The sequence below is a fragment of the Vidua chalybeata genome, chromosome 2, assembly GCF_026979565.1.
Source record: "Vidua chalybeata isolate OUT-0048 chromosome 2, bVidCha1 merged haplotype, whole genome shotgun sequence".
Taxonomy (NCBI): Eukaryota; Metazoa; Chordata; class Aves; order Passeriformes; family Viduidae; genus Vidua; species Vidua chalybeata.
In genome coordinates, this window is record NC_071531.1 from 69,385,707 (window position 1) to 69,411,429 (window position 25,723).

Here is a 25,723-nt window from a genome sequence, read left to right on the forward strand (position 1 = left end):
TCGTGGATCAAGTTCTGGACCGTCAACCTACCCTTGCCATGTGTACGTGACTCACAGCTCCTCAGCACTGTGAGGTCAGTTGTAGTGTGCCAGCACACCCTGCTTGTACTTGGACCAAGTTTTGGGCAGCCCTGCCTGCTGGCAAGCCAGACTGCCTCACCACCAGGATAAAGTGCTCACCCTCTAACACATGTGCATTTGGATGGCATGGCAGATGTTGCCAGCTGGCTGGACAGCCCTTGCCTGTGACAGGTGGCACATTGTCTCTGAATCATGCTGGCCATCCTTATTCAGTACACCTGGCACCCTGTCCCCCACATTTAGAACTGCCACTCATCAATCTCAAAGCATCTGGTCCAGCTCTAACTTGTCCTGTGTTTGGATTTCCTGAGGGTAATACTTGACTGAGAGGTGTCCCCAACTCCTTCCATATCCCGTGTTGCCTCTGATGGCTGTTGTTCTATCTGGCCTCTGTCACTAGCCAGGTTGTGCCAAGATCCAGGATGATGTCTAAAGCATGGCATGGCATCACTGAAGCTCCATTCTCTGAACTAATCTGTCCTCTTTTCCTAAGGGTTTACATGAAAGCAGACCAAGGTAGTTCAATATTGATTTCCACATGGGTGTTAGAGTAATGCATTCATTCCAGCAAGCTGAATACCTTCAGTGGGTGTTCTTCAAAGCCAAATTCACTCTTGAAGTGATCCCAATTAGCTTATTTATTCCCTTCTTTCTTCTGCCTCTCTTTGGTCTCTCAGGCAAGTCCTTAATTATCCCCCCAAGTGTTGCTCAGGTGAAGCAGCTGAAAGCTGTGCTTAACATGTTCTCTGATTACCCACAGAAGAACTAATGAAATACAGACAAGTTTAGTGAGCCTGGATGCATGTGTGTTTTCAGGCTCATTTAATTCTTTTAGTTTCCCCCCTCAAAAGGGAAACCCAGTCCTGCTGACCTTTGTGAACTTCACTGCTTTTGGGGAGCTGACATGGGCACAGTGTAGGTTTCTGTCACACCTCAGGTGCTCTGAAGGTTTCTATTTCAAGGTCGTTTACAAGGATGTCATTAGAAAGGAGACCACAAACCCTCCATATTATTTGGGCATGATCTAGAAGTCAAAGCATATGTAAATGCAGAGGTATGTATGAAAACAAACAAAACCAAACCCCTTTCCCCTTTCTAATTTAATATAGCCATACATTGATCCATTCTCTTACCTTCTCTTCTCACTTTTCTTATTTCTATGGCTGCAAGAATTCACATCTTATCTACCTTTCAAAGGCTGATGAGTAACCAGAACTTTGTCGGCATCTTCATTTTAAACAGAAAAAAAAAAACAAACAGCCCTCCCGCAACCCCCCCTTCTCCCAGTCTGTTCCTGCCAGAAACATAGCAACCAGCACGCACAGCTTTCTGCAGGCAGCCTAGTTTGCATTTAATTAGTTCTGTGATATCCTAAACTTCTTTCAACCTCCGCCCCCAGAATATCACTGCAGAAATCCTCATTCTGGGAATGGCATGATGGAGCTGTCAAAAGCCCAGCACCTGTGCCAGAAAGTGTTTAGAGTACTTGGATTCCTGAATCAGGGCATGGCTTAACTGGAATATAATCTGTGACCAGGAAAACGAAGGGTCTGCAGAGGAACAAAGACAGGAAATGTAAACTCCATTTTATAAGCTGGAAAATACAAGGCAGAGATATGAAACTACGTGATCTCAGAACATCTGTCTGGCCTATTAATAACAATGCCAGGACAGGTGCCTGCCCCCCTTGATAGGAAAAGACAAGGGTTTTCCAAGGTGAGGAGGAACCTGGTGGAACAAGTAGCTCTAATTCCTAGTATCTTCTTTTCACAGCCATGCATCCTCAAACCAGTTGTGAGCAGGTCCTTGTGAGTCTCATTGCAACAGGGCTTCCATTCTCATGAATTGCCTTAATGTAGATCTTCCAAGGACACTGGGCAATGAGGCAGAGTCACTGAACACTCGAGGGAAGGGACCACAACGGCAATGCCTCCAAGCACCTTACACATATGTGAGTGTTCAGGACTAATAAACAGCCCTGCTATACCTTGCAGAAAACATCACCTCCATCTCCATGCAATTCCTGTTAGCTCTGCCAACTCCATCCCAGAGCTGGGCCCTGCCTCCAAGGTTTCTGCTTGGACACTGCACTAGCAGTCACGGAAAATGGCAATGAAATCAGTGTGTGCCTGAATCAAGCTGCCTTCTGGTGGTCCTTGTCCTTTCCTCTTCAGCCCTGAGTTTCCACTCACAGACCAATCATTCCCCTCCTCCCAGGCAGCAGGGGTTTCCCAATACAGTGCCAACCCCAGTGACATCCTGAGGTGGTCAATGAGATAGTCACTGTTTCTCCCCGAGCAAAGCCTCCCTTTTCTGTCCCTTTATCTCTAACCCAGAAATGCCAGCCACAGGAAAGCTCCTCACAGCTTCCTGCATTTCTGCTAGCCGCAGCAAACCCAAAAACTGGAAGGCAAGCAGAGCTAAAGCAGGCATTGATATTTTTAATCACTCTGTCAGCCCACTAACCCTCTTCAATGCTTCAACCAGGCTTGCAGTTGGGAAGAGTGCTGCTGTCAGTGGTACCAGCACCTCGAAGCAGGTCTTTTATGTGACCAGTGCAGTGCAGCTTCTTGCTCTGCCCATTTGCAACCTCTCAGCAGAGGAGGCAGCTGCATCCCCTGCCAGGACTCTGTGAATTAAAGCACAGGGAGCATTCACCTCATTCAACAGTTCCTACCTCCCACCCCCTGCCAGTCTGTTGCTGTTAAACTCACTGCAGCTTCAGCTGCTTTATCATCTCATTTGCTTTCTGATGTGACACCAGCCTGCCATGCAGCTGATCAAAGGGTAGAAACCAGAGTGCAGCCGGGCTGAGCAGCCCCCAAATTCACACAAACATGTCACTTCCCATCTCTGCATGTTAGACAACTTCACTTCTTTCTGTTACTGCCTCTTTTAATCTCTCCCTCCATACATACACATACCCCTTTGCTTTTTCATCCACTACATTAATTTCCTGTGCTCGCATGCTGTCACCATTTCCCCTTTCTTTTTTTGATCTTTCCCATTACTTTTCCTCCTTTTCCACCTTGCTTCCCAAGTCCCTCTGTCTCCCTAACTGTTCTCATTTCTTTGTCCTCTCTCTTCCTACTCTTCCCAGAATTTTCACATTTTTTCACTTGATTGCTTCAGTTTCCGTCTCTTCCTCTTCCTCACTATTTTTGGAGGATCTACATTATTTCATAGGAGAGAAGCCACTTTTTGCAGCGTGGAAGTAAGGTCCCAGAAGGGATATTCATCCCTTAAAAGCTGCAGATAGACTATAGTTAGTATCAACATTATCTTTAGATATGCCTCTTGAATCAGTAAATTACCTCCTCCCATGAAGTCTTTCATGGATCAGAAGCCTCTCAGCACTTGAAATCCTGTGTGGGGAAGAAAGGAATTCAGTAGTCCATTTCTGCAAGAAATCAAGGAAGAAAGGGAAGAAAGGAAGAAAGAGATGGAACATGAAAGAGAGGAATCAAAGAGAAAAGAGAAGAGAAAAGAAAGAAAGAAGAGAAAAGAAAGATATTTTGGTCCTTGGGGGAGGGCATGGATGATAGGCAGTAAACACAAGGAGTTCAAATAGAAAACTTCTGTACAACCTTGCTGAATTCCATTTTTAACATAATCCTCTACTCTTGTATCTCACGCTAAATGAGCAATCTTTAGAATGTCTCTGGTAATTCTCCCAATCACCTACATGGGACTACAAATTAGTCTTAATTTTGGATTTTGTGTTACATTTCAGTCTGTACTAACAGTCTAGTTGAGGACAACTAACATTCCAGTTGAGGACAAAGACCAGTTCACACCTGTTTAGGTTAGGAAATGAGTGATGATTCTGATCTCTTATGGCAATCCCAGGCTCTTGACCCTGATGGTAAAAAGACTATTTACATCAGAGGAAGGTATAGGAATTGCACATTAGACAGGTGAGATAATTTTGCCTCTACTCCCCTACCCATCAGGCCTCGGCCAAAGCTTCAAGAGTTAGAAATAGTGTTCCAAAGCTCAAACTAATCTGCAAAATTTGTATTGAGATCTGAATATCTCTGAGGTGTTCGAGCAGGCATTTTGGTCTACACCCAGCTTGATTAAAGTATTCCTGGATTCAATTAACTGAAATATAGTGGGATTATTTCACATCATGCAATCTCTTTTTTTTTTTTTTTTTTTTTGTGGGATTTTTTTTTTTGTGGTTTTTTTGGGGGGGGGTTTGTTTTTTTTTTTTTTTTTTTTTTTTTTTTTTTTGGTTACAGTAAAGTGAGCAAGTGGTGATTACAAGGTTTTATACAGCAGGCCTTGCTGTTTCTCTGAAATAAAAAAGTGACATGAAATTAGCCCAATTTAGCCAGAATTTCATGGGGGAAGCAAGGAGTAGGGGAAAATACCTCTGGGTTTCCTTCATGAGATTATTTTTCATTAGATAATTCTAGAAAATGTATTCTCTGACACATTATATAACAGAAGAAACAGTTTAAATGAAAGACACTTCATTTCCATCAAAATAAAATACATATTGAATCAAGTGTTAAATACACACACAAAATAATTTCCCCAGAATATTCTTTAATAGAAAACATTTTTCAAGAATTAGGGTTTTAATTTCACTTCCATTTCAAGCCCATATTTCAAAAAACTGAATCCTGAGATTGGATAGTCAAAGGTTTTATTTCACTAAATCGTGCCTCTGGGAACAGTGATCGGCACACGGCCAGGCACAGGGCTGGCAGCAGCCATCCACCTGTGAGATGCAGCTGTGTCCAAGCTGGGAGTGACTTCCAACACACTGATGGGCTGTGGATCATTTTGGAATTCCACCATCCATCTCACTTCCCCACCCTGCTGAAATGAAGGGGCCAGCAAGGAAACTGCCACTTCATAACTTCAGACCAGCCCTTGCTCAAGTGCCCATCTGAGGGCTTTGCTTGCCATTGCAGTCCCAGCACTGAGCAACCAACTGAGCTCCCAAACATCAAATTCTCCTGCTTCAAATCCATTAAGCAGATTTTATTTACAATATATTTCTACGTCAGCAGCACAGATAGCTCATTTTTGTATCCAAACCCCAGCCCTTATACATCTGCAGATGCTCCCACATGAATATAATATAAAACTTATCCCTGTCCATCATATTGTCCATCATATTGGAGTACTTTAGCAGGTGATGCTCCTTTTGAACCTCATGATGTTTCCAGCTGAAGGTGTTTCTTGTGCCACGGGACACTTAAAAAAACTCCTAAAAAAAAAAAAGAATTCACAATCTGTGTTCCCTAAACCCCCAGTTCTCAGCTTAATAATACATTTTCAGCTGTGCAGTTACAACATTCATAACTAGTGCTGAGAAAATAATTTGCAGCCAGTAATTTGCTGAAAGAATTTAGTCCCTTTCTCTGCTCACAGATGGTCCCTGAGCAAAATCAAAATTTCCTCGAATGTACTCATTATTTGAAAATACTCAACACATTTTTGGCAGGGCTTTTTTTCCTTTTCCCCCTTTAAAAAACCACCCTTGCAGATTGATCACAAAAGCATTGCTTGTGTATTCCATAGTTAGTATTCTAGCCATGAGCTCCTGGTTTGTTGTGATTAATCATAGGTTCATACTATGGTTTCCAGTCCCCCACTGGAGAGAAAACAACCCCTGTACTTCTTATAGTCAGGTGTAAGCCTTGAAAAAACCCCACGGGCTTTGATTTCCCTTGGGAAAAAGAAGCAGAGAAATTGCACTAGGGAATTTTAACCCCTTTAATCTCTGGTTCTCACAGGATATTCCTCTGTCTTTCATAGTGCCTGCAGTCCCCACTTAATGCTGCTCCATAGAAGGATAGTACCATTGTACCTCACAATGGTACAGCGGGACCAAATATTTGGCTGGAATTGTGCATCCCAATGGCAAAACAAAAAGAATAGCCCATCCTGCTCCCCAGTCCCTTGAAGGGAGATCAGCTTATCCCAGCTAGAAAACCCATGGTGAGGTTGCAGGATGCTGTACTGGAAGCACCCAAGAAATGGGACAAACTGAAGGGTGACAAGGGATGGGCATGGGCAGAGTCTTCTCCAGACCTGTGAGACCTGACAGGTCTTTTTTTTTAAAGAATCACTGCAGAGATGAAATAGATAAGGCTTTAAAAATTGATAGGCAGGGTCCATCATTTAAATTCCAGTAGCTTATTGCACGCCAAGAAACTACATGCAAGGGAGGAATTTCGCATTGCATCTAACTGTTCATACCAACACTTAGGAAAGAGAAATGTTAGCAGGCTTGTGAAGGCTCAGTATCAAATCAAATTCTCATGATCCGCCCGCCTGCTCCTGCCAGCTTTGAGTTGTTCTGCTCTGCTCCTCTGGTTGGACACTGGAACTCATCCAGTGCTGGGTGCAGACTGATGTCCTAGAGTTGTAAGGATGGGGCACAACACAGTAAAAATCCCTGAGCCATTCCTCCCATCCATCAAATGCTCTCTTTCTGTGCAAATATGTACTACTAATGCAAGCACAGACAGAACTGTGCCATTCTTTGCAGCTGCCACAGGGAAGAATCACATTTACATTACTAAATGCATCTTTCCAGCAAAACACAGAGTGAAGTCAGTAGACAGCCTTTGATAAGGAAGAAAGAGACTTTAAAACAAATAACCCACATTCACTAACATGTATTCAAATACAGACAAGAGGAACAGTGGTAAGAAAAAACCCAACCAAAACCCCTGACATTTCTGCTTCAAGGAGCCTTTATCACAGAGCGTGAGGATTTTATTTTGGCTGTTACCTTTCCTTTTGATGGTGTCTTCTGAGTCACTTCTCATGCAGACATTTCTCCATTTCTCCACATGTAGTCTGCAGTGTGGGGGATCCTGTCTCTTGCAGATATATTCTGTGTTTGCCTAGCCCAAGCAATGACTAGCCATACAGGTGTAAAGGCTTTTCTACTCCTGAAAGATATTCTGTGTCCACAGTGGAGCTCTGGAAAGAGGTCTGGAATTTGACTTGTATCAGGAAGACAAGACTTCTCTGCTACTGCATATATAGAACTATAACAACTATATATTGTTTTGAGAAAAAAAAAAAGGTTTTCTCAAGGGGATGACAATTGCATTCAAATAAATTTAATATGTGGGAGGTTCTGATTGTTAATCACATGTATGAAAACACCACACAAAACCTTTGGGACATATAAGGTGCACTACAATAGCCTGGCTAGATAATAGATACATGTAGCCCTTACATTTTCAATATCGCACTGGATTTATTTCATTTCTTGAATTGTGTGACAGGATGGTAGGAAGTGAGGAATTTCCACAGACGGAAATGGGCAGCTGCAGCTAGCCTCAAGCAGAAGAGAAAGGATTTAATGACATTTACACCTAAAAGATATCGGAAGTGAGGTAGCTGTTTAGGATGACATCAGCACATTTAAGAATTAGCCATTTATTAGGGTAGGTGATGAGACCCATGTCATTCAGAGCTACTGTTTCTAAAGCTGTATTCTAGAAAATACTAGAGCAGAGAGTTATTTTCAACTGATATTCCCATACTTGTTTCTAGCTTCTTTTTTTTTTTTTTTTTGATGGCAGAAAACATATTTTAAAAAATGGAACTGAAACAAAGAACAATTCAGAGACAGGAGGTCAATTCTGTGGCAACTTCCACAGCAATGGAGACATAAAAAAATAAAACACTGCAGCTTTTATAAAAGGTAGGTTTTTCATGGCTAGAACATTTTCTGTCTGTTGTAAAGTTAAACAATAAGGAATTTCCTTGATCTGAAAGCAGAGGCCGAGCCACTTAAGGCATGGGATGTTTGAAATATAAGGCAAAACCCTCAGCCCAAACTTAGCAGTTTACACCATCTAGGACACCATTCGCCACAGACCTCCCTACCTCAAGCATCAGAGGGTCTCAAGTTCAGATCCAGGTGTGTATTGGGTTTGTATGGCCAGGTTTTGGTAGCAGGGAGGGATACAGGGGTGGCTTCTGTGAGAAGCTGCCAGAAGCTTCCCTCATGTCCACTGTCAGCTGGCTGCAGTGAGATCAGAGATGCTGGTAATGCCTCTGTGATAACATATTTAAGAAGGAAACAAAGGTTTTGTGCAGTTGTAATTGACCTCAGAGGAGAGCAGAGCAGAGTGAGGATGTGGTAGAGAATCAGCCCTGCAGACCCCAAGGTCAGTGCAGAAGGAGAGGAGGAGATGTTCCAAGTGCTGGAGGTGAGATTCCCCTGCATCCTGTGGTGCAGACCATGGTGAAGCAGCTGTGCCCCTGCAGCCCATGGAGGTCAGTGCAAGTTCAAAGATCCACCTGCAGCCTGTGGATGCTGAATCCCTGAGACAGGGGTGTGACCCTGTGGGATGCCCATGCTGGAGCAGGCCCCTAGCAAGGACTTGTGGACCCATGGAGAGAGGAGCCCATGCTGGAGCAGGTTTGCTGGCAGGACTTGTGACACTGTGGGGAAGCCACACTGGAGCAGGCTTTTTCTTGAAGGACTCATCCCATGGAAAAGTGACCTATATTGGAGCAGTTTGTGAAGAACAGTTGACTGTGGGAGGAACTCACGTTGAAGAAGGTCATGGAGATGTCTCCTGTGGGACTTTGTGCTGGAGCAGGGCAGGGACCCCTCTCCCTGAGGATATGGTGAACTGTATATAACCCCCATTCCCTGTGTTCCTGTGCCACTGAGGGGGAGGAGATGGAGTCTGGGGAGGATGGAGGGAAGGAGGGGAAGGTAATTTTAATGGTTTGGTTTACTTCTCATTATGCTGCTCTGATTTAGCAGTAAATTCAATTAATATCCTCAACCTCAGTCTGTTTTGCCCATGATGGTAGTTGGTGAGTGATTTCTCCTGGTCCTTATCTCAGTTCATGGACTTTTGGCTATTTTTTCTTTCCCCTTTTCTTTCCAGTTGTGCAGGAGAGTAATGGAGTAGCTTTGGTGGGTTCCTGGCATTCAGCCAGGGTCAATCCACTACAAGATGCAAATTCCTTAACTTGTTAAAAAGTCTCATCAGCTAGGAAGTCAAAAGAGGACAAATGTTACAGAGTGTGTGGTTAGACACCTCTTGAATCAAGATGTTAAAAAAAGAAAAAAAATCTTTCTTGTTATTTACGCCCAAGGTTTATGTCAGACAAAACACAATTCTCTAACCAAGGGGAGAAGGATATAGTGAGCCCAGGCTTTATTAAGGTCTGGCTGTACATGATTTACTTTTCATTAGGTCTAGTTAGCAGATAAACACTAATTCAGGCAAGAATTCTAACCGTGCTTAATACTTTAGTCTTAAAACAGAATAATATCTCCAGCATCATTAAAAACAAACATTCAGATGGGAACAAATTAACTCATATCAATTCAGCCAGCTGCAAAGACCTCCTTTCTATTACAGCTACTTCAGAAAATTTATGTTAGCCATTTTCAAACCACCTCTTAAAAATACATGACTTTTCCATCAAGCCTGTAAGACCAAAAATTTCAGGCCTTTCCACCCAAGCAAGAGAGTGACTCCCCAGGGTCCCTGTGATCTCTTGAAGAATGCCCTGCAAGTGGGGACCCATTTAGTCCACCTCTCTGCCACAGGGTGAGCAGTGGTCCAACAAGCAACTGATATTGTTTTTTAAGTCATCTAAAACTGCACAAAGCCACCTATCCTAAAATACTTATTTAGAAATTCAGGTCTTTATCCAACAGCTTCCAGAGAAGGGAACTTACACTTGCAAATACATCAGGGATAGAATAAAAAAGGAATGCATTCTCTGCTTTGACACCTGTTTTGTTCATGGGTGATCAAATCCTTTCTGATCTTTTATCCACTGTCCTGAGTCTTGAAAGCAAGCATCTCCAGCTCCAGGCAATACAAAGGAAGCTGCAGAAAGCAACAGCAAAACACTCACTGCCTGTGACTTGCTTCTGTGCTAAAGCTGGAGCAACCTCTCCTTTCCTCTTCCACTTACATTTTCTCTGATTCTTTCTCTAAACAAGAGCAAGCCATATTTATTCTTAGAAAAGTTGCTGGGTCACCATAATTTAAGTTCTGGTGCAAAAAGGCTTTCCTGCAGACTGCATCTGAAAACTGCCTGCTCTCAGATCCCACTTCCTATCCCAAAGCACTTTGAGAAAGTTTGGATACACATCTGAACTTTTCAGCTTGATGTACTATCTCCCTGTGACTCATAGAAATGTTTCTATGAATATTTAATTTTTTTAAGTTCCAAAAGGGAAGAAAAAAAAAAAAAAAAAAAAAAAAAAAAAAAAAAAAAAAGAAGAAAAGAAGGCTCAAAAGGGAAAGAAAAAGACTCAAACAAATACCATAGCTGCCAACATCTTGTGACAGAAAGTCAATAGCTTTTAAATCTGCATAAAATTACATACATTTCCATGAAATTACCTGCATTTGCATATAGTGATGCTACAAGGGAGTTGCAGCTCCTCCTCAAGACTCCCAAAATTCTGTCTTCTCCCACCATCCCAACAAAAATAAATTCTGTCATCCTTGACCTCTGAAAGCACTGGGAAAATAACCCACTGGAAATTTGTGTCTGACCAGGGACATGGGCCAGCAGCTTCAGGAAGTCTCCTGAGACCTCTCTTCTTTTCCCCTTCCCCATCTCTTTCTCTCCTCCTTGGCAGTGCCAGGAGGAGACTGGGGAGAAAAATTTCTAGCAGGTAGAATAAAGTCCATCCTCCTCCTTTACTGTCTGTGTTCCTCATCACGTGCAATTGAGGGGACAGTGCCCAGAGCATGCCCAGCCAGGTGTTGTCTCCACTCCTTGTGGGGCTCAGGGATCCCTCTCAGCCTCTCATGAGCTGGAACAGGGCAAACCTGGCATCCTGTGCAACACCATGGGCTGAGGAAGGAGGGAAATAGGGTCTGGTGGTAAAAATTACTAGCTATGGCGTTTCTGGAGTGCATGGAAGGGGAAAGGCTGTCCCAGAGATGGAGACTGACTGCAAACTGGAGCCAAGACCTTGTTTGAAAAGACATGGGCAATACTGTGGATTTTATCCACAGGCAGAAGTGGTGTCTCCAGTGAACCACAAAGAAAGAGGAACCCAGCTACAGATCATCTGATTGAATGACTGCCATCATAAAATATTCAGACACAGCATCTCCCAGCTGCTGTGATGGCTGCCATACCTCGCTGCCATACCTGCCTCCCAGCTCTATGCTTCTCCTCTCAGTTGTGTCAGCACAGCTACATTTGTGGGACAAACCCAGGAACCCCAGGTCACATTGTAGGGGGAAGCCAGTAACACTGGCGGCAAAATATATGGGGGGAGGGAAATGTGTGTGAGCCACCTACCAGCCATTTTAGAGACACTGGAAATTGTAATCCTGGAGACAGTCTGAGTCTGGGGTTAGACGAGGTACACTGTTTTCACTACCTAACAAAATCCAAGAATGCATTTGATGAGCAATTCCTTCCTGCAGCAGTCTCTTGTGATTCCAGCAGATGGATATATTCTAGAGATAGTCCTGCTGGCTGGAGTGATAGCTGGGGGATCATGGAGGAGCCTGTCCCCAGGACCAGAGAGCATCCTGACAGCTTCTTCCCTCAGGTTAGGGAGAGAGCAGGATGTGGACAGTTTCATTCTTTTACTGCCTTCTTACTGCAGCTCCTCAGCACAGCAGCCAAAGGTACAGTTTTATGTACTTAGGTTTTCTCTGGTGACATTTTCCCACCAAAAACTGATGTTGAATCCACCAGCCTGCTTTCTCAGAGGCCACAAAACAGGTTAGTAATGAGTTTGATCAAAATGGGGAGTGTTTTGTATCCCACCCCCAGGCCCTGGCCTCATTGTATGTAACTGCTTTTGAAATATATTTGGTAACACACCGAATGTATTTAAAGGGATTGTAGAACTGGCCAATTTTCATGCTAATTAAAGTGCAGGAGATGGAAGTGAGCTGTTTGAAATACATTACAGCACCGAGGAAAACATATTGTGCGCTATCTCATATTTTTCAAGAGCCCATATTCAAATCCACTTTCAATCTGTGTGCACTGTGCTGCTGCTGTTGCTGCTACTGCTGCTGCTGCTGCTGCCTGTGTTACCAATCCACAGGCAGCATCCATCCTGCCCTTCTGCTGGCCCAGCCTTTGGCATGGGATGGACCTGGATGCATAGTCCATCCCTGGGGACAGGGAGAACTAGGTCAATGGCTTGGAAGGAGATGGAGCACCAGCCTCTCACATAGGGGGAGGCAGGGAAGGGAGAAAATTACTAATCTCCACAGACAGCATAGCCAGAGGGGACAATATTTAAATTTCCCACAACTGATGCTTACAGAGGAGAGAGCCCAGACTCACAACCGTGTTTCTCTTGCAAGAGCTGGGGAAAGCATGAGGTTCAAGTAAATGTCTGGGGAAAGGGAAATCTCATGCAGAAAGGCATTTACAGAGCATGTAAGCATCTTTTCTTCACTTCCCTGGATAGCTGGTTGGTTGGGTCACACCCCAGTGTCGAAAGTGGACGAGAGTTAGAACAGCATCTCTGAGCCAGGGGCATAGGTGCAGCTTTGACCTGGATTTCAGCTCCTTAGAGTACATGAGCTGTTTATCAAATACAGGGCAATTTACTTACCTGGCAGGTCTGTTGAGACCAATGGTTTTGTCCTACTTGCTCAGATAAGTTTAGAAATTCATTTCATTTGGAGATATTAGATGTTGTCCCTTTGTTTACACAAAGTTCCTTCCTCCAGAGCAGGAGACCCTTCAGAGTGCATGTTCATGTGTATGAACTAGTTTCAGCGTCTGGCTTTGGGAAAAATCTGCATGTAAATCGATGGGAATGTCTTTGAGTACTTCCCAAGGTAATGGTGCATGTGCTATGGCCCTCTGGGCTCAGCTCTGGATGTGGCTTTGCCTCCCTGCAGAGGGTGGCTGGCAGAGGGGCTGATCTTCTACATGCACACCCACACCTCCCCAGGAAGGCTGTAGAGAGAAGGACCTATTTCTACAAAGACTCACCATAGCTATAGGACTCTTGTTCATGTGTGATTGCTTGGATGCAGGAATTATTTGGCTGTTTTCCTTGTTTTCACCTCCTTTCCCTCTCTCACTGACCTTTGGATAAAGGGTCGACAAGCATATTTGTCCCAAGGGCTGGGAGCTACCAAGCTGCACTGTCAAGTGTTTCTTCACCCTCAGGAGGAAATGTGCTTCTTTAAATATTTGTCTGACTCCCTGACAACTCTTTGACAGAACGTTTTGATGGTAAACTTCCTTGTTTACAGTAGCATTCAGTGGCAGAAGACATCTCTATCAGGGCACCCTCCCCTTTGCAAGCAAAGCCCTATTCCTGGCTGACAACAGATTTTCCTTCCCTGTTTCAGTTCATATCTGAGTCTTTTCCCCTCTGTTATCTTCTGTGAGGACTTCATTTCCCAAACCAGAATTTGGAAAGACAGCTGCCCTGGGGCTGGTATGAAGATTGCAAAGGTTAGGTAGCAGCAGGTGAGACGATAAAAAAGAGAGGTTCTTCCCACATGAATTCCACCAAAGGACAGAGGTGGTGGAACAATGGCAAAAAGAGCAAATCCTTGTTCTAGTGATATAAAGGCAAGTTTCTCTCTTAAATGTTAATTGAGAAGTTTTCCTTCTTTCCTTCAGAGTCTGGCAAGTAATGTGTGTGTGGGTGGAGGAAGACAGGAATTACCTAGCAAATCTGGGAACACCCTGCAAACCCAGGGATCACGTGGTTTTAGAAGCGGCAGCAGCTCTTAGGAGGCAGCTGAGGTAAGCCAAGAAGACACGTGGGAGTAGAGGAATTAGACAGTCCTGTCTCTGAAGCTGTTTCAGCTTTCTGATGTTGCGTCCAGGTGAACTCCTTGCCTTTGGAGAGAAGCCACCACCAGATAGAGCAGCTTTCTGATTTAGCTCCATGAAGGCAAAGCAGATGACTGGTCAGTGCAGCAACAAATTGGAAAACACATGCCTGAATTAAGTCGTCCCTTAATGAGGAGCCTCTGAAAAAATAGCCTGACTTCATAAGCTTGTGACAGACTAAACCTTTTAATAAGGGCAATATCTAGATTGCCTCTGTGACATTGGAGATCACTGAGTACTTACACCCTGCTGCTTGGCAGTTTACAACATGAGCGGTAAATAGGAGTGCTTGCAGGAATGAAGAGATTGATTGATAAATTATTCCCATTGAAGCATGGACCAGAATAACAGAGTAGGCAGGGCATGTGCATCAGTTTTGCTTTGAAGTCAACAGCATGGTGCTGCCAAGATTTCATCTGTGGTGTCTTCTCTAAGTGAAGGAGAGCAGAACCTTTGCTGATGTTGGTGGTATTCATGTTGTTTTGTCCTGCTGAAACAGAAGGTTGAGAAGAACCATCTATGCAGTTGAGCAGGTTACAAGAGCTTCCTCATCCCAAAGATGATGAGAACATTAGTAGTCCCAGAGACTCAGTGACCTCAAGGTATCCATGCTCAGCTCTTCATGCACTTTACAATGCTCAGACTGGGAGCACAAATACTTTTTCTGACACAAAAAGCTGTGTCTCTGGCAGAACCACAGATACTCATCTTCAGAGGAGTGCACTGTCACCCAAAGGAGGGAGGGATGATCTCCTACAGGTTTTCTGGAAGGCACTGCCATTGTTCAGAGTGCAAGTGGGCTGAGGAGCTTAACAGATGGCTGCAGTGAGACACGGACTCTCTACAGATGGTGAATTCATTCCCTCTGAGATCAGTGGTGGGCTGGATGACAGCCCAATATGGTTGCAGACTCCAAAAGCCTGTATTACCCCCACACACCCTGTTATCATGACATTTTCCTCTTTGGAAATGGCAAAGGGATTTAGAGAGATAGAAACAGACACCTACATGAGTAGGGAGAAAACACTGAAAATGGCAGATGGCATAAAAACAGGTATGTCTCTCTGAGAGGATGTCAGCAGGGGAAGAGAGAGCGAAGCAGCTATTGCTCACTAGCTTCCCTTGTGGACATCTCTCCCATTCCAGGGACATCCATAGGATGGGCACCCTGATTTTCAAAACACAACTTTCATAAACAGTAAGCAAAATGTCTGAGAAAACCTCCCAGGAAGCCCTTGTCCTAAAGGATTTTTTCTTTGAGACCGTGGTCACAATTTTAAGCACTATCCCATCTCTGGATGGATTTTTTGCAACCATCTCTTAAAAGGTTGGAAGCCTTTAACAGACTTGATGAAATCAGTAGAATTAGACAGCAAATGGCTTCCTGCTGTGAGCAGCCTCAGATTTGAATGTATCCCCACCTTACACCTCCCACTCCATAACAGAACACTAAACTTCACATCAAATAAGCAGTTTGTCAGGTTTTATCAAGGGAAATAGTTTGGTTTCTTAGTTATTTAAAAGCCAAACCAGGAAATTATTTCAAACCAGAAATCACATAAATTCTTGCAAAGGAGTTTTTTAATAAAGTCATGTTTTGAAGACAATCCTCCTCCTGATGATATTTCAGCAATGTAACACTAAAAGACATCGCTAAGTCCAGGGTTTAGGAAGCCACATCTTCATTCATTTCAGAATGATCTTGGCTGTTTAATGATTGTGGTGGATAATAACAAGAAGCTTGGATGCAGTTCCAGGTTCCACAGCAACATGTAGGTCGCAGAATTATCTCAGCAGTCAGCATCCATTGACTCATAGAAAGCTTGACTCACAGCTATTGGTATCTGCAAGAGTTTCTTTTATTTCTGTGTTTCCCTATAAGTTTATAAGATTATACCCACCAGGACTAATGCCATATTATCTCAGGAGCAAGCTTAAATTCAGCAGGCTGGTATTCAGCAAACCTTCCAAGCTGGGCAAAGGTCTGTATTTGAATGCATCTCCTGATAACTCCTCTTCTCAAAGCCCCAGGGCTTGTAGGCAGAACAGCACAGCCCTTGAAATTCACTTCCTTCCAGTTTTAACAGAGCATTTGCAAGTTTCACAAGAGCAGCTATTCCAAAAGACACTGCTGCTAGTTCTAGTGGCAGAATAAATCTTGTGATTCAGCATCCAACACCTTCTCTGGAAGCTCTGAAACAACCCCAGATATGCTTCCTTTCCAAGAGGGAAAAAAGGAAAGGGAAAAAAAAAAAAAAAAAAAAAGCAAGAAGTCACTTGAAGCATGCAAGTAGATTTGTAGACATGAAAAAACACAGACGATATTGTTGAATATAAACTTGCTGGTGCAAAGATCTTACTTTAAAATTGATGGAAAGGCCCCTTGTGTTACATTGCTCCCTGGTATTAAAGTAGTGTTAGAACACCTTGCAGGATCAAGCACAATATGAATGATAAGTCTTAAAGCTATATGTTGAATTATGGAAATACCTCATGGGTACTATTGTTCCCAGGATGCTATATGGCAGTGCAAGTTGATCCCCAGTGGCTTTGCCAAGAGGTTCTGGGATTATTCCAGAGATATTACTTTTAGCTTGGTCTCTCAAGTCTGCTAAATACTTCGCAATATGAAAACCACAGTACCATGATGTTAAGGTGCTAAAACCACATGAGGAAAGAGTGGGGCAGGGAAGCTTGAAGCAGAGAGAGTAGAGTTCTCCCAGTCATGCTCCTTCACCCCTCCCCAGCTCTTTTGTTCCAGGGTATTTCCCACTACCTTCCAAGGTTCACCGTTTAAGCAGCCAAGCCCTGGAACCATTGCAGCCTGGCATGCTGCAGTGCAGCCATTGGCCCTTGCTCTTAGGGAAAATCCTCCTCCCAAAGGACTGCTTCATTTATTTCATTTGTCTCCTTTCCATCTCCCACCCTGTCCTCGGGGGAATACAACCCAGGCAGATAAGCTAATGAGACAATTAGCTCTCTGCTCCCTGATTGAAGGGCCCTTTATTTCCTTAACCAGCCAAGCCAATTCTCAACATCTTAGACTGCTTGACTTTATTTCTGCAATGTGATTCATCTTCCCTATTGCTCATATATAAACCTACCATAAAAGAGTGTTATTAGTGTTGCCAAGTTAAGCACTCACTTGTTAGCAAACACTTAGGCCTAAGCCTATTTGGGGAACCTTAATTCACCCTCTTCATCCTCCCACTCCACAATTCACCTTGCATGTGTATTTTATCAAGGCCTTTAATAGTCCTATCCTACAGCAGTGCACAGAAAGCCCATTCCACACTCAGCATGCATATTGGGCAGTGATCTATTAGGAATGATGAGCTAAGGGATATTATATTTGTGAGATAATTTAATTGTGAGTGGCTACCTCACAACTTGACTTGCCACCCACCTGCTCTTGCATGTCTGGAAAGATTATTGCAATGAGGCATGCAAAGGCTGGGTACAGAATCATTGTGAAGTGTAACCCAGCATGCCAAAAATACATCTTAAAAAAACAGCACCTTCTGGAACTATTCACTGGAAACTCTGGCAGGAGGGGAAGATGGAGATCAGCAAAAAATTTAGGACCATTTCCCTACAGGCCAAAGATCCTACCTCCCAGGTGATCATACAGCAGCCCTTACGTATGGAATCCATCTTCTTCTACCTTCAGGCCAGTATGGAGAGTAGATTTCTGAGGCAGTTGCTGAGGAAGGGCTGCTTTGTCTGCGCTCTGGCTGGAAGGGGAGGCAGCAGTGCCTTGCTCCTCCTCTGACCCTGTGCCATGGAGAGAGACGCAGCCTTTCAGAGCCCAAGCTCTTCTGAGGTGGGAGATCAGGTAGTTGGCTTGCTTGTGTCTCTATCTGAGGGGAAATGCAACAGTGCAGGATTTGCTCAGTCGCCACACAAGGTCCCTGTTTTCCTCTCCTGCCCCTGCCACCCACTCCCACTGAGCCATACAATTGTGACCACGCTGTACACACAGTATTGTTGTGTAGTTGACAGAGTATTAGTCACTCATCAGCCTTTCCTTGGCAGCACCCTATCCACCATATTGAGAACATTTGGTTTTTTTTTTTCAGTTGTGCCCATTTCCATACCAAGTAGGAAAGAGACAAATGGCCGATTGCCTGTGCCTGAAGCACCCCTGCTAACTGTTGGGATGATGATTGATGTCAGTGCCTGGCTTCATCCTTCAGCCCATGAGATGCTTTCCAGTCTTTCAAAACCTGTCCTCTATTCAACACTTCCTATTGCATTCTTGATAATTTAAGCTGTAACATCTCTTACTGATTTCTTGATAGAATATTCCCCCAATCCCAGTAAAAGCTTACAGAGTGGCCTCAGAGGCACATCTGCCTCGAACCATCTATGTCCTCTCCCCTCTTGCATGCAATTGCTTCTAAGGAAGGTTGCAAGAGGAAGAGGAAGGATGGAAGCCAATGCTGAAGTTCTCACTAGATTAATCTTTTACTTAGTCAAGTCTGAAAGGGAACCTGAATTCAGGATAACATGAATACTATGAATTTTTTGACCCCAGTCTTATTTTTTGTTCCTGGTTCCTCTAGCCATTCCTGAAAATGTACAAATCTCCTATTGAATAACCAAGAAATGTCTCCTGAATACAAACACAGAACATAATAACTGTCAGGTTTATGATGCATCAATCTATTCAGACAGAGAAACATTTTTGCCCAAAAATTTCAATTCAGGCAGAATGTGAAGGCTTTTGCATTTGTCCCAGAATTTACAAGCACAGGAACAGCTATAGAGCAGGCTCAGGTCTACAGGTCATGCCCTGACAGCCCATGGAAGGAGGCTCAATGCAAAATGAACTCACACTGTTTCCACTTGGGATCCCCCAGACAAGTAGGTGGCAAGTTCAGCTCCATCACTGAACCTCTTTCCTTTCAATGTGTGCTCGAGTGAATTAACTCTCCTCAGCATTGCAGAAGGCCAAGAGATCCAGAAGAACTTTTCTTGCAAAGATTTCAAGAACTGCTAACTGGTAATCATGCAGTATTGTAAGCATTTTATTTTAAAGACATGCAGTGTTGAATCCATAAAATTGCAGGACATGTGCAGCTAGATTCAGTGGCCTCTGCCCAGTTGGGACTGTAGGAAATAAAGACCAAAAGTGTGCAGAAACATTTGAAGACCTTGGAGAAAAGCTTTGCTTTTTTCTACTTCTTGACAGATACAGCACAGCAAACAGAGAGTTAAGGCTTTTCCCCTGCTACACTGCAGCAAAAATGAGAGATTTAAATAGACTGAAAATGTAAATCCAACATTTACTCCATAGACATAGTGAAGCAGAGCAGAGGGGAGGGGAGTGAGGGAGGATAGATGATCATTGGATGTGTGAGAAGAGAGATGCATCACATAGTATATATTTTATATGTATTAATATTCATACCAGTTCTTTCTTTTCTCCCTCCGGGCTCTGTCTGCTGCTTCAGTTCATCCATCCGGCTTCAAGAGGGAGATGGATCTTTCAGCCCTTTCCTGCAACTCTAAGCTAGAATTTAATCATCAAAATAGCATGTGGTTCCTTTCTCAGCAGCACTGCAGGAAGATGTTGGGACATTTACAGCCAGAGTCCCATCTGAAGACAGAAAGCAAATTTTGCAACAGGGGTCACCCCATGCTCCCTGTAAAGATCAGAGATGTGCTTGGCTGGTGACATTTCAGGAAAGGACACATGGAGAGTGACACTGTTCTTCCTGAGTCCAGAGGGAGCACTGCTGCTTTTAGAGATGGTTTTAGAGTTTTAAGTTCTTCTATCCCTTATCTGCAGGTCTGGAACAACACACAGAACAAAGTAACCCTGTGAGAAGTCTTCAAATATGGAATTGAGGAATGGAGATAACTATACCTTTGGAAAAATATTGTACTTTCTGATGGTGGAATGGTGGTAGTCAATCCAAAGTAAAGTAAAAAGGCAGAATTGTCTTATATTTATTTGGAAACAAAGAAAGCCCTGCTGTTGAGGAAGGAGGAAGTCAGTAGTCCAGGGCACTTTGCTCTGTCTAAAAGAACATCAGCCTAGAGGCAACAGCATCAAGATCAGGGAGTAATATACAGGTTATAGTGCATGAGAAGAGAGTTTCAATTTGCTGAAAAGATGAGGCTGAAGTTTATGCTTAAAGGTTGCTGCAGTATTTTCATTCCAACACTACTGAAGATTGTCATGAAAAAAATCCATTTTCTGAACTGTGTTTGGAAGAGAGACAGAAGTAGTCCTGGAAGACTGATGTTTCCCTCAAGACTCAGGTGCTTCAAACTAAGAAAACTTGATGGCAGTGCTTAAAAAGCACTATGTGCCCCAAACAAGCGTCACAGCAGAGAAATAAATTGCTCTTAACCGGGCCAAGGAAAGGTGAGACTTAACAGCTTTTTCACTTGTCTTGCAAAGCTCTTCTACCTATCACACTTGTATTCATGCCTAAGGACTCCCTTGGGAATTCTTGCTTTCTATTTGGGAATCAAAAAACCTGGACTTTGATGAGGAAAAAACTGCTGAATATTTTTCACAGAGAGCAATTTAAACCAGAGGAAGACAGATACTGTGTGAAGCCCCACGCACACATATGTGGAGTCCAGCTCTGAGGGACAATCCTCCTGGAAGCCATCACAATGTGGTGACTGGAAGCAGACCCACACTATGGAGTCTCCTTAGGGAACCAGGTTTAAAGGCATGACACGAGCTGTACCTGTGTTTCTCCAGCTGAGCACAAAAGGTTTGGACATGTAGTATGTATGTGCACTTTGCTAAAATGCAGTGAAGGGAAAGCCATTTTATATTTGTAAGGAGGAGGATACCCTCTCTCTTTCTCAAAGAGAGTGACTCACGTATGTACTACCAAGGATTGGTCTTCCACCATGGAACAACTCTTCTGAATTTTGGAATGCAGAAGATGGATTTTGGTTAGCCGGACCAGGTAAAAATCACTGTCCCTCTTTACCTTTGAACATAGCAACCAACAGATGTGTCCTCATTTTTTTGGGAAAGTATACAGAAGATTTACCATCATTCTTCCCACAGAAACTGACAGTGTTCGCAAAATTAGCATCCAGGAGATAAAAGTTCAGACCACAACCGGCTGCCAGTTCACATAGCACAATTTAAGTCAGTGCCACTTTACAGGAAAGCTTTTACAGGAAGTACTCAGGAAGGTTTTTGATCTATGGATGGAAAGTAAGTACTTTTTACCTTTGCCATTATTTGGTACAGAAGGAAAAGATTTTTAGCCTACCATGGAAACATGGATTTGTCAGTGTTGTTTGTATTACAGTCACATCCATGGCCTCCTACTGTGATAGATGCTGAATAAACATGCAAGCGAGAAGTCCATGGCACCTAACAAAGATATCCAAAAGGAAAGAAATGAAACAGCTTGTCCAACACCATGAAGCAAAGCAGACACACAAAGCAGCACAGACTGCTTAGTTACACGTACTACTTAGTGGAAGTTGTGTATTTACTGAAGTTATAACTTCTTTACAAACACATGCCTTTGGATAAAGGCATGATGCTTCTGCTGCTACTGTCAACCAAAGACATATTTCCTGATTAGTTCATTGCTCCCAATGGATCTCTTCAGCAGTGCCATCCTCGCCTGTAACTCCTGGAATCCATCATAATTCAAACATGCCAAATCAGAGCTGGGCATGAAGTCTTTCTTGCAGCCCTAGAATACCACATTCACACATTTCATGATGACTAGCAAAGTCTGGTTTCCTCTGGGCAATGTTCAGCTGGAAGAAGCTTCTCTGTATTTTAGTAACAGGTGCTTCACATTGCAACCTTTGCATCAAAAGAAAGTAGAAATTTCTTTTCTCTCCATACTCCTTTGCAAAAAAATTGGACAAGTTCAGAAGTTCTCAGTGAATGAGAGGAAGGAGAAGGTTATGCATACAGAGCATGCTCCTTTTGTCTTATATCCTAAGCATGCAAGATAAATGTCATGCTGATTAATATTTATTTTCTTCAGCCCAAAATGAATAGGAATTTAATTCTCAAATTAAATTGAAGAATTTAAAAACCCAAAATATGTTTTACTGAACACATTTTATTTTAATCACTTTTAAAACCTGTATGAAAAAAATCCCAGTCCTTTGCTGTACTTGGCATGTATTTTCACTCTGACAAAAAGCTTCTAAAAGACTTTTTGAAAATGTTTTTCCTTGAAATTTTTAAACATACCAAATGAATCCCTCAGGCAATTTTTTTTTCCAAGTCAGTATTTTCTAGTGGAAAAAGATTCCCGTTTTAACCTTTCATTAAAAAAATTTCTAGCCTGACTGAACACTCTTAGCTAAGTTGTGAGTGAATAGCTCGCTTCAGGAATCATTAATCCAGACCTGATGTGAACTGGTGTTTCTCCAGCCTGTGGCTGTACACTGAAAGAAGATGTCCCTGTGTCTTTTCTCTGCTGCTGAACCATGTGGTGTTGTGAGAATGCTGATGGGAGGCTGTGGGGACAGGAGAGGGCAGAGCAAGCATGCTCTGGGAAGAAATGTGGTTGAGTAGGTCACACACATGTGGGCTGGTAAACAGGGTGACTGAAACTAAGCTTAAAATTATGCTGACGAAATTAAGGCTAGCGGAAAATACTTCTGAAATACAGCTTCCAGCTGTATGGTTACATTCTTACTTGCAATTCCTCACTTCCACGGTGTTTGTGAAGGAAAAATCAGTTTTACTGATATGTTGGTGCTTGTAGTTCATTTTGAATTCACTAGTCAAGAGGTTAACTAGTTCACTAACTTATTGTCCTAGGGTGGCTGTATGATGCCTTTATCCCCAATCGTCTGCCCTGTTTATGTTGAAGTCTTGTTCCAAGAGTGAAAGGAGGAGGGAAGAAGCTCAGGGTTTGTTTTCAAAAACTCACTCCCTCCTCCACATTCCTGCTCCGGGACGGTGTTATCTGCGGACGGACAGACAGCGAGACAGAGCTCTCCTTTGCTTTTTTCTAGTTAGTTTTAGCTAGCTGAGGCAGAGAAGTTCCCTGGACTGTGTTTTTTTTCCCTTTCTCTGGACCTGCTCTGGACTGAACACCAGAAGAGCATCAGCAGCTCACATCTGTGGCCCAGCGGGCCGGGCCTGGGCCGCGGCATTGCCAGCGCCGGAAGGACTGGTCAGAGACTGAGTGAGCTGAGCTGCAGCCCGGGGGGATTTGCTCTGAATTTGTCTCTCTTGGAGTGGCAAGAAGTCCTATTGTTTAATATTGTCTAAGTTCTCTTGTGTAATAAACAGGTTTTTTCCACTTTTTTCCTCCAGAGGTATTTTCTCCCGAACCGGCTGGGGGAGGGGCCAATTGACTCTGCTTTCCTAAAGGAACCCTTTTGTGGGGGGGAGGGGAATTCTTTCCCCAGACTTGCCCTGAACCAGGACACTTATGAAAAAATGGCTACTAATAGATTCAATCATATATGAAAATAAAATAATTTTTTTTCATCTCTGACAAGCTTTACCTTTAAATATTTCTTAACAATATATTCTGCCTCCTTTTAAAAAATATTTCTCCCCTTGTGTAACTCAGAAATAGCCAGATCAATTTTGTCAAAAACCCCCTAACAACTCCTAAACAAAACCTTTGAGCTTGGACTAAGTGTGAGCAATTTCATCCTGAAAGAGGAATCACTTGGAGAGTTCAGAGGAAATAGAAGCAGAGACTTGGATGCTGCAACTCTTTCAAGCTCTGCTTTTGGTGTGCACTGCTGGCAGAGGCACAAAGGAATCTGCAGCTGAATTGGCCTGCTGTCAGGGGATGGAATTTTGTTTCCAGAGTTTTCAGTACTACTAAAAAGAAGACAGAACACCAGAAACAAGCCTGCATGGGTGCACAGAGGGATTGACTCGCCCCAGAGCCAGCAGTTCCCCGGGGCTGGCTGACCCTGGAGGCCTGGTTCAGCAGGCACGCTTGTCCCACTGGAAGCCGTCCCACCACCATGAGACCTTGTGTGTGCATTGTCAAAGGTCCAAGCCCACCACCTGGACAGCTGCCTGTCATCAGACTCGCTTTCTATGGGAAGCACCTGAAAACTCTAGGTATGAGAGGACACAGCTGCCTCAGAGAGCAATAACAGGGTTTTCCTTCCGTACTCTGCTCTCTGTACCTGCCCTGGCACGACTCATTCACAATACATGGAAACAAAACACTGCAGCACAGTTCACTTTGTTACTGAACTCAGGAATGGGTGTCCTGCAGATGGCCTCCTGGTGTACTACAACCAGTGCTAAGCAAGTGACAGAATGCAGCAAGACAGTGTCGCTGAAACCTCATACAAAGAATTACTTGAAGCCTTTATATATCAAGCAAATGAGAGCAGGCAGGGAGAGAGGGTTATCTGAGCAGGTGTTTTCAGATTAAGTTTGAAGGGAGATGGAAATGAGAGATTGCAAAGCAGGTTAGCTCTCTGCAGCCACAAGATTATGTGAACAAGTCTCTGATTAGCACGTGCCTCTCACTGTCCCACTCTGAAAGACTTCAAGTCCATAGAGATCTCAAAGAGACAGCTGCAGCCATCCACTGTGTTGTGTACAAAGCCTTCTCTGTAACATCCAATTCTTATCTTAGAAGCCCAGATAAATTTCATCCCAGTTCTCCAGACTAGTGGATCTTGATTATCACAAGCCCTGTGGCTTTCCTCATAAGTTATGCTCTTACCTTTAAGCACAGCAGGATCTGTTTGAGCTGCTGTTGGGCAGCTGTCAAGAGTTACATTGTTCAAGCCTCTCTAGTACAAGCAAGTCTAGACAGCTGCTCCCTTCACACGCAACAGGTTTGGAGCCAGCCCCCACTCTAACAAATCTGGGCACCTCAGTTTTTGCTATGCCTGGATTACAGATCTGAACATCTCAGTTTGCAATAAACTGAGCCATTCTGCCCCTGTTAAGACATTACTCAAGAGAGGAATTCAGCACTTGACTAAGGCTTTTCAGCATTCATTGCAGGATTATTCTATACATCATAGCTTCAGGAACAGTAGGATGTGGAAAAGCTGATACTTGAATGAAGTGCTGAGTTTTGAGTGAACAAAAAGCTCATTTGCCTAAAGTGGGTGTGTTTGTGCTGCAGATAGTTTGAAGCCTTTGATGTGATAACTCGGGAACAACTTGTTCTGAAACCATTCACTCAGTGAAGGCATATGGAAATTCAGTATTCTTGCTCCCACTGTTTGCTCCTCTTCCCATACAGCAATGAGCACTAGCTAGATCTGGAAATACTTAGTTTGGCATCTTGCTAGAGATCCCATTCCTCAAGGAAAATGGGTATATCCCCATTTTCCTACGTGTGTGTTAAGTACAGAAGGCAAAGATCCAGAACACCAGTGAATAGCCCCACACCACATCCCTGCGAAATAATATTTCCTGTGTCAGACATGAAATCTCTCTTCTCACAGACCCTGACAGGAAAAGAGAGACATAGGATCAGTGGGACTAGAGGAGCTTTAGAGGACTTCAGTGAAGTCCTGCTTACTGGCTGATCCTCAGGGAGCTAGAGCTTTGGTGGTGGCCCAGGCTGGAATATCACTGGGCAGACCCACATTCTTACAGAGCAAAAGAGATGAAAAAGAGCTGAGAATGTGTCTGCAAGGATTTCTTCTTTGCTGTGGAAACTCAGAGGTGCCAGTCCTCTCTGGGTGCTTACCAAAGAGCTGCGGTTTCCTTGCGGATCTAACTGTGCTGCAGAAGTCTTCTTCTGTGTGTTTGCAACTCCTAATTCATGGCACGGGGAGCTGTGGATGGGAAAGCAAAGGCAGCTCTGGCAGTACGTGAGGAGGAGTCACTGAGCTCTGCAGAACTTGTCTGACATAAGAGGAAGAATGT